The following is an 8,577-nucleotide window of genomic DNA, read 5'->3' as shown; positions in this document are numbered from 1 at the left end:
TATATATATATATATATATATATATATATATATATTAAAAAAGACACCTTTAATATTCTTTATATATATAGACATTTTAGGCAACCTATTAGCATAATACCTAATGATCATCCATGTATCTTGTATTGTTTTCAAAGGTAAATACAATTAATATGCAATAAAATTACAATGAAAAACAGTATCATATCTTAAAAATATTTAGCCTATAAAAAATAGAGTTAGATATTAAACGATTATATTATTAATTTGACACGATCAAAAAATTAATGTCTTCTTCTAAATGCAAGAGTGTCGAAACAATAGATAACTCGGTAATACCAAGATCAAACCACATAAATATTAACTATATAAATTATAAATAATGATGATGATGAGTTAAAAAAGACTTTGAAATTTAAGATTAATATAAAGATTAAACAATGATAAAAAAAAACAATTATCAAAGTTAGAGGATGTATTAATGGTATTTTGAATAAATATAATATAAATTCCTTTTATTACTCAACTGGAAACCACATATAAAGAAAATTTCAATCAAATGATTTGTTATTAATAACTCATTATAAATTACTAATATGATTGTATTAATTATCCTATTTAAGTAATACCAAACTTTTAAATATTATCAAGAATTTATGATGCTAAGTTATGTAAATAACAAATTAAGTTCCTTTCATAGCATATGTGTAGGTTATATATGACACGACTAAAAAACATAAATCAAGATTAGTCATTTAACAAGGAAAGTATTAAAGAGTGAACAAGATAACTAATATAAAACATGTTAGTATCAAACATTAAAGTCCATATTAAGTTTACATTATACTTATTCTCACACCATTAGTGTAACTTTTTCACCTTGACATAGGCCAAAACTCAAAACTATTGATTTAATAACTAATTATTAAGTTGGTAGCCACCTCTTGACTTGGTAACAATTCTTATCTGTCAAAAACATCATTGTTAACATCAGAATTTAGACAGATAGTCTTATAAAAGTTCTGGGAAATCGTATCGGCTTCCAACAAAATAAGAATGAGGTTATTTTGACTTTTAAAACTTGAGTTATGAGTTAAACACTGAACAATGTTTACGATAGGATAAATTCTGACCTCTATGTTATTGTACAATTTAAATTTGAAAATACTCTTTTTAAATCTTGAACTTTTTATGAAAGTTTTAGGCATATGCCTTAACTTTCTAGCTGTATAAACTAGACTTAAACATAAGTTCTACAACTCCATTTATGATTAAAGAACCAAATGGTATTTCATTCTAAATTTAACTAACATCTATTTTCTAAACTTAGCCTTCTCTTTATCTTCTTAATTTCATTAGTTAAACTCATCAATTAATTTTTTGATTTATATGATAAGTTTGCATTTAAAATGAACATTTACCATAAATTAAAGGTATCTCATATTATTAGACTTGTTATTCTAAAATATGTTCTAATTAAGAAGTTATTGATACTTCAAGTATATATTGATTATATAAAACTTTTATAAAAATATACTTTAAAATACTAATCACAATTCAAGAAATCTAAGGATAATGTTCAATTACAGATCCTAAGTTGATGATTTTAAGATAATAAAAATGATTAATATGCTACCAAAATTATAAGGAAAACATAATAGATTAAGGGTTTTAAAACAATATTTATACATAATTAAGTCATGAATTAAGAAATTCTAATATCTGTTTTATCAACATTAAAAGGCAACTCCCTACAATAATTTATTTATCATAGGTTGATTCATGAATAATAAAACCATCACTACACAACAATAATATCAAGAAAAAACTTAATTATAAATATATTTATCTTGTAAAAAGAACAATATTAAAATATTTTACAAATAACATAGCCATGCACTTAAAGGTTTCATTATCTTTTTTTGTCATCATTTGAGGACAATGCTTAATGACAATTTATTTATCCTAGGTTGATTCATGGATAATAGAACCTTTAGTACATAATAAAATTGCATATTAAAACTCTAAACACATAACACATTAAATTAAAAACAACATCAACATAATAAATGAAGAACAATATTAACAAATCAAATAAAAAACACCGCAACATAAAAAATCAACAACAATATAATAATTTAAAAACAACATCATCACATATACAATTTCCATGTCAAGATAAAACTATTATGCCTCGAATAAACCTGTTACAACTCAATCTTCCAAATTCATCACATGGTATTGATCCCAAGGCACTAAAAATCAAAATTTTAGTGTCAATAAGTGGTTAAATTAAAAAAATTATAGTTAATTATCATTTTACAAAAGACACTAAAATATAAAAACTTAATTGATTGAAATCAGAAGGAGAAATTAAAAGTCAAAGTTGAGAAAAAACCATCTTTCTACCTAGCTTTCCACCCCTCTCGGCCACCACTCTTAGCCATTTCCTTCATTGTGCCTTAGTCGTCGTTGCGACCACTAACCACTCATTAATTTAACCACAACTTTTCTTCTCCTAGGAACCCCACCTATAACTTTTCTTCTCCTACCAAACGAGTTTTCCCCTTGTTTTTCCTTCGCCAAAACCCCATGACACTGCATTTTATATGCATTTGCCATAATAATTAACCTCATGGTGGGTTAGTCACCATATGGGCCTAAACTGGATCCAGCCCATAACCTAAAAAAAGAGTCAGATTTGTTAGGTTGTTATCAGTTCAACCCAACTAGCTTAGTTCCAACCCAACCTAATATATTTAATATTAATATATTAATAAATAATATTAAAATATTTTAAAAAAGAAACAAACCATTGCTTTTATGCTAAATGTTTAATTGACTCATTTTTTGTATTTTCTTTCTCCTTTTCTTTTCTATGATTTTTTCTGTAATTTCTTTTCTAGATTCCTTTTTTAGTGTACTCAAGAACAACCTTTTACAAATTAAACAAAACAAAAAATGGCAAAACCATAGTGATTTTGCCAAGAGTTTGTTAAAGAAGATTCTTGTTCACTCCCTTTTCTAACATTTCTATAAAGGTGCACTATGGTTTGTTTTTGTCTTTTTATGAGCTTAAACTTGTCCAAATAAGGCAATCATAAAGTTTAAACAAATATTATGGTTTTATTCTTCAATTATGGCTAACCGAGTGAGCTACTTGGAGATACCATCACGATAAACTAGATGTAAATGTAAGATAAGAGTAATGAATCACTGCAAATAAAATATATATATACCATAAGGATTACCTATCATCTAATTTAAAGTTCTAGAACTTCACATTTATTGATTGGAAAATAAGTTCTCAATCAACTCAAAACTATCAATTATATGAGAAGCTTATCAAAGACAAGATTTTTTTGAGTTTATTCAGCCAAAGTAGGTATATACATTAGATGATGATAATTGATCCTTATAAAGGAGGTGTTTCTCAATCTATTAATGGTGATTTGAGCCTTTAAGGTTGTTGGAGATGCCACGTTCATTCACTCAAAATAGCAACCTAATCATCCTTTTCAGTTGAAAAAGATAACAAACAAGAACTAGACAATATATCACACATTATCTTAATTAAAGATGACTAACCTATCATTCCGATTAAACCCTAGAAAATAGAATTTTCTAATTGGGATTTTACAAATATCAATTTGGTCCCTGTGGTTTTAATTATGTCATTAGCATCTTTAATTTACTTTGAAACTTTTTAATTTTTACAATCACACCCCTAGAAACTTTGATTTGACTCTTCTAATTTTAGCACTTTTTTCAAACTAGTTCTTAATTTCTTAATTTTTTAAATTAACCCCTATCCATCATCAAAATTTTAATTCTTTAAAATTGACCCTTGATTTTTATTGATTTCAAACCCTAAACTTAGTGTCTTTTGCACTTTGATACTTTATTTTAAGATTCTTCAATTTAACCCTTAGTTAAACCTTGGACTTCAATATTCTTGTAATTTCACCATTGTTTTCATCTAAATAAGCTTGTAAAAATTAAATTTGGTCCTCTAAAATTCTAATGTTATCAATTAAATTCAAATTAGGCTTTCAAACTTTATTTTTCAACAATTAAATCCTTAATAAAATTAAATTGACCAATTAAAAGTCTAATGAAGTCTTTACATTTAATTTATTATTTTAATTTTAGTCTAAATTATTTTATAGACTTAATTTTTATGCAATTTCATCCAAAATTCATCTTAAACTTATATTGTCTTTAACATTTAGGTATTTTAAAAAATATCACAAATTCAATTTGGTCACTCCATCTTCATTTATATATAATATATATATATATATATATAGTTTTTTTTCATCTTATTCTTGTCAATCAAGTTGCTTGTTAATTTGTATTTTGGAAATCGAAACTTGAATTATCACACTTATTAAAAATGCAATTTCTCTCTCTCATCTCTATCAAGGTTGTTAAAATCACGAGCTGACTCGAAATCATATGATTTTATGAGTTAATATATGCTTACCGTGTGAAATCATTTTAAAAACTCAAAACATTATTGAAATCGTGGTTAAAATCTGGTGAAATCAAGTTGAAATTGGGTGAAATCACATAAAAACGCTATTTGAGGACTGTTTTAATAATTTCAATAAAAACCATCTACTATAGTACATGTTTCCTCTAAGCTCAAGTTGTCCCGTGGCTATTGACTATTAGGTAAATGTTCTGTTCTTTCATCTTTGTATTACCCAATAGCCACACACATAAAGAATAAAAGTTACAGAACATTTACCCTAAATCCTTAATCTCTTTCTCTATTAACCAATCACAGTGAGATCAACAGCTCACGACTTCTTTCCTTTTTATCAACAGCAGCAATGCTTTTTTTGCTCAAGTATGGATTGTTAATATTTTGTTAGAAAATAGAGTCCCTATGAAGAATAGTACTCTATCAGTTCAGTTAAAGCCTAGTATTATGATTTTGAATATGAAGAATTTGAAAAGACTTGTTCAAAAACGAGTCTAATAGGATTTCATCCTTTCAAGAGTCAATTTTTAGCAATTGTGTTGCTAAGTTCCATAACCACATCCATAAGAAAAAAAAAACTTGATGTATATAGGAGATGAGGTTTGTCTCAAGAAGAAATTCTTACAACATTTGTAAAGAATCCTATGTTTGTGAGCTTATCTGAAAAGAAGATCACAAAAGTGATTAATTTTTTTGTCAACCAATTTGGGTTAGGAGTTTTTCTATCTTACTAAAAACCCAACTATACCATCATATATCCTGGAGAGAAGGCTTATTCCAAGGGCTTTGTTGTTGCAATTTCTAGTTTTTAAATGTTTGGTTGAGAAAAGTTTCTAAAGCACTGTGTTCTTCTACACACCTGAAAGTAAGTTTCGATAAATGTTCATAAAACACCATTCTAAATCTACTCAGATATTGAAATTTTACAATGAAAAACTAAGTCTTTCATCAGTTGTAAACTTTTCTACATTTTAAATCATAATGGCTCTGCATTTTCATTTGTTTTTTATTGTCTTTTCTGCCTTAAAATTTTCATAAGTTAGATATTGTGCGTTGGAATTACCTATCCTTTTTGCAATTTAGTTTCTCTATTCTCTGATTTTTCTCGATTAAACATTGAACTTTGTGCTTCATGATGTTTTTACAACCATCTGGCATACCAAGAGCTACATTTTCCTTGCCTTCCATAATATATACAACTTACATTATCTTGTTATTTTTTATGAATAATGTTCTTTCACTATAAGAGATGATCTAATCCAAATTAATGTTAGGATTTGCCATTAATGGGCAATATATTATATAACCTACCCTAGAAAGTAGGGTTACCATTGTTAAAAAGCTATAATTATAGTTGCACCACCATTGATAAAAATGATACAACCAATGTGTTGCCACCATAAGTGCCACAAATCATGTTATGATTTTTAGATCTTGTCTTACCATTGATGCATATAAATAGAGGCATTGATTAGGAGCAAAAAGAGAGAGATAATGTAGCAAGAAATGTGAGAAATATAGAAGAGAGTGGGTTACCAAAGGCAGCCAGTTGTGGCTGCCATAGTAACACTGAGAAGAGAGAAATAGAGTGAGGTTGAGAGTTACTAAAAAAGTGGATGGCTACTTCTCTTCTATTATTGTAAATCTTTTACTCTTTCTATATAAGAAATGGCTTCTCTCGTGGATGTAAGCGATTTTCCGAACCATGTTAAATATTGTGTCAGTATTCTTAGACTCTTATGAGTAAATATTAGTACATCACTAGTCGAATTCCCCAATAATTAGTATTAAAGCATATGGTTTAAAATGGTGTTTGATTTTGCTCAAAGATAAAAGTTGTTAAAATTATGTTTTGACCATACCACTGTGTAGAAGAGGAAAAGATGAAGCCACTGTTGAAAATCGTATTGAAATCGGATGTCAGAATCGCCCTCACACGCAAGCAAGGTGGTTGGCCATGCACGTTACGTGTCACATACACCCGACCCACGTGCAAGATCTAGATGATAATGACATCATCATTACATCAGCATGAACAAGTGGCATGTTATGTCATCGACCGGTCAGCAAAGTGGGACCTAGTTGCCATATCATTAGCGCGAGCCGAGCTGACTGAGTCAAACTGAGCTGCGAGCCGTAGGACAGGATCCAGTATAGCTGAGCCTTTATGCAACCGGATCTGAGATTGAATCTGGACCGCTAATTATTCCAGAATTGTTTTGATCAAATCTTAGTTGTCTGAAGTGCGATTTGGATGATTATAGACTTATTTCAAGCTAGTTTGATCATCCGAATGTAATGATATAATCCGATCATTGAGATTGAGACTAGAAATGATAGTGGTGAATTATTACAGAGACATTGCCCCATCAGGAGGCATCTAAAGGTCATCATGGTGGTCGATGGAGATGAAGAAGAAGAAATCACACATGTTTATCCAATTATATGTGTTGAACTATTATGTGGGGAAATTTTAATTGCCTTGAGGGAAAGAAAAATTGAGACACTCTAGACACCTGATCATATGGACAATTTGAGGTGGAGAGTGAAATTTGATGAAGACCAATCTAGACAAATCTATGCACTAATAGTCTCGCCAAATGTTGAGAAATCAGGTATAAAACCAAAATATTCTAGATCACTTGCTAAGGAAAGCTACAACAAAGCTAGCAAATGGTTGTATATATGAAAAGACAGTATGATAGATAGATATAGACTAAGAAGTTTTGGTTGGGAGATTGGGCTTTAAGCGGGACTGTTGTGACCCCTCCAATCATTCATGAGAACTTGCTTAGTGGAAAGATTATCTATATAGTACAATTTTTGTATATATGATAATTTGTTATGAAACTGTTAAAGACTAGCAAGATGACCGCACAAAGAAACAATTGGGTTTCGTATTATTAAGGATCTGATGGAGTGACGATTTCTCCAAAGAAGTTAGATTTAGTGATTGTAATTTCTCAATGGGACAATTGATGAAGACCTTGATAGTGAAAGAGAAATACAATAAAGGGATAAAGATTGACACCCTATTTTGACTTGGATAGATCTTATGATAGGATAAGCTGCTGTCAAACATAAGTAAGAAATAAAAACAATCTGGAGAATAGAAGAGTGGATGGGCTGCTGAAAGAAATAGAGTGAGGTTGAGAGTTGCTAAAAGAGTGGATGGTTACTCCTCATCTATTGTTGTAAATCATATACTCTTCCTATATAAAAAATGGCTTCTCTTATGGATGTAGGCGATTTGCCGATTAAAGTTAAATATTGTGTCAGTATGCTTAGCTTCTTATAAGTAAATATTAGTACATCACCAATCAGATTCCCCAACAGTTAGGTTTTACTTGGTCTCCTCATCTATTGTTGTAAATCATATACTCTTCCTATATAAAAAATGGCTTCTCTTATGGATGTAGGCGATTTGCCGATTAAAGTTAAATATTGTGTCAGTATGCTTAGCTTCTTATAAGTAAATATTAGTACATCACCAATCAGATTCCCCAACAGTTAGGTTTTACTTGGTAATTGCTTCATGAAAGAGAGAGGTTCAAATTTAATTTTGCATTGGACTGCTTAGAAATGGATGTTAATCTTCCTTTGCATGTTAGATCTTTTCATTTCTATAGTTACTTTATAACTAATTGAAGTATTCATTCAAAACATGGAAGTTTACCCCAGTATCGATTGTTGCAAAGCTTGGAATGTTTAAATAATTTGAGATTCTTTCTATCTTAAAATAAAAAAAATATTGTATGAAAGGTGGATTTGAACAAACAAATCCTGATACATAGAAAGTGTTGAGATATAGTAACTTTAAAGATTTAATATCAAGAGATATGTATATCGTATAGTTTTAAAGTTTAAGGATTTAATATCAATATATGGTATTGATGAGTTCATATTTAAGAGATGAGAACAATATTTTTTTATGTATTTTAAAATATTTAAATTATGAATTTTGATTTGAAATATATATTTTACGATGTTTGGACCTTATATGAAATTTTTTTATATAATTTTATAATTTTATGATATGTTTTTATAATCTAAATTTATTTTATATTTTTTATATGGTGTAAAAAATATAATTTTAAGAACGTAGATGT

The sequence above is a fragment of the Populus euphratica genome, unplaced genomic scaffold, assembly GCF_000495115.2.
Source record: "Populus euphratica unplaced genomic scaffold, PopEup_1.0 scaffold427.1, whole genome shotgun sequence".
NCBI classification, from domain to species: domain Eukaryota; kingdom Viridiplantae; phylum Streptophyta; class Magnoliopsida; order Malpighiales; family Salicaceae; genus Populus; species Populus euphratica.
This window is presented reverse-complemented; position numbering follows the sequence as displayed.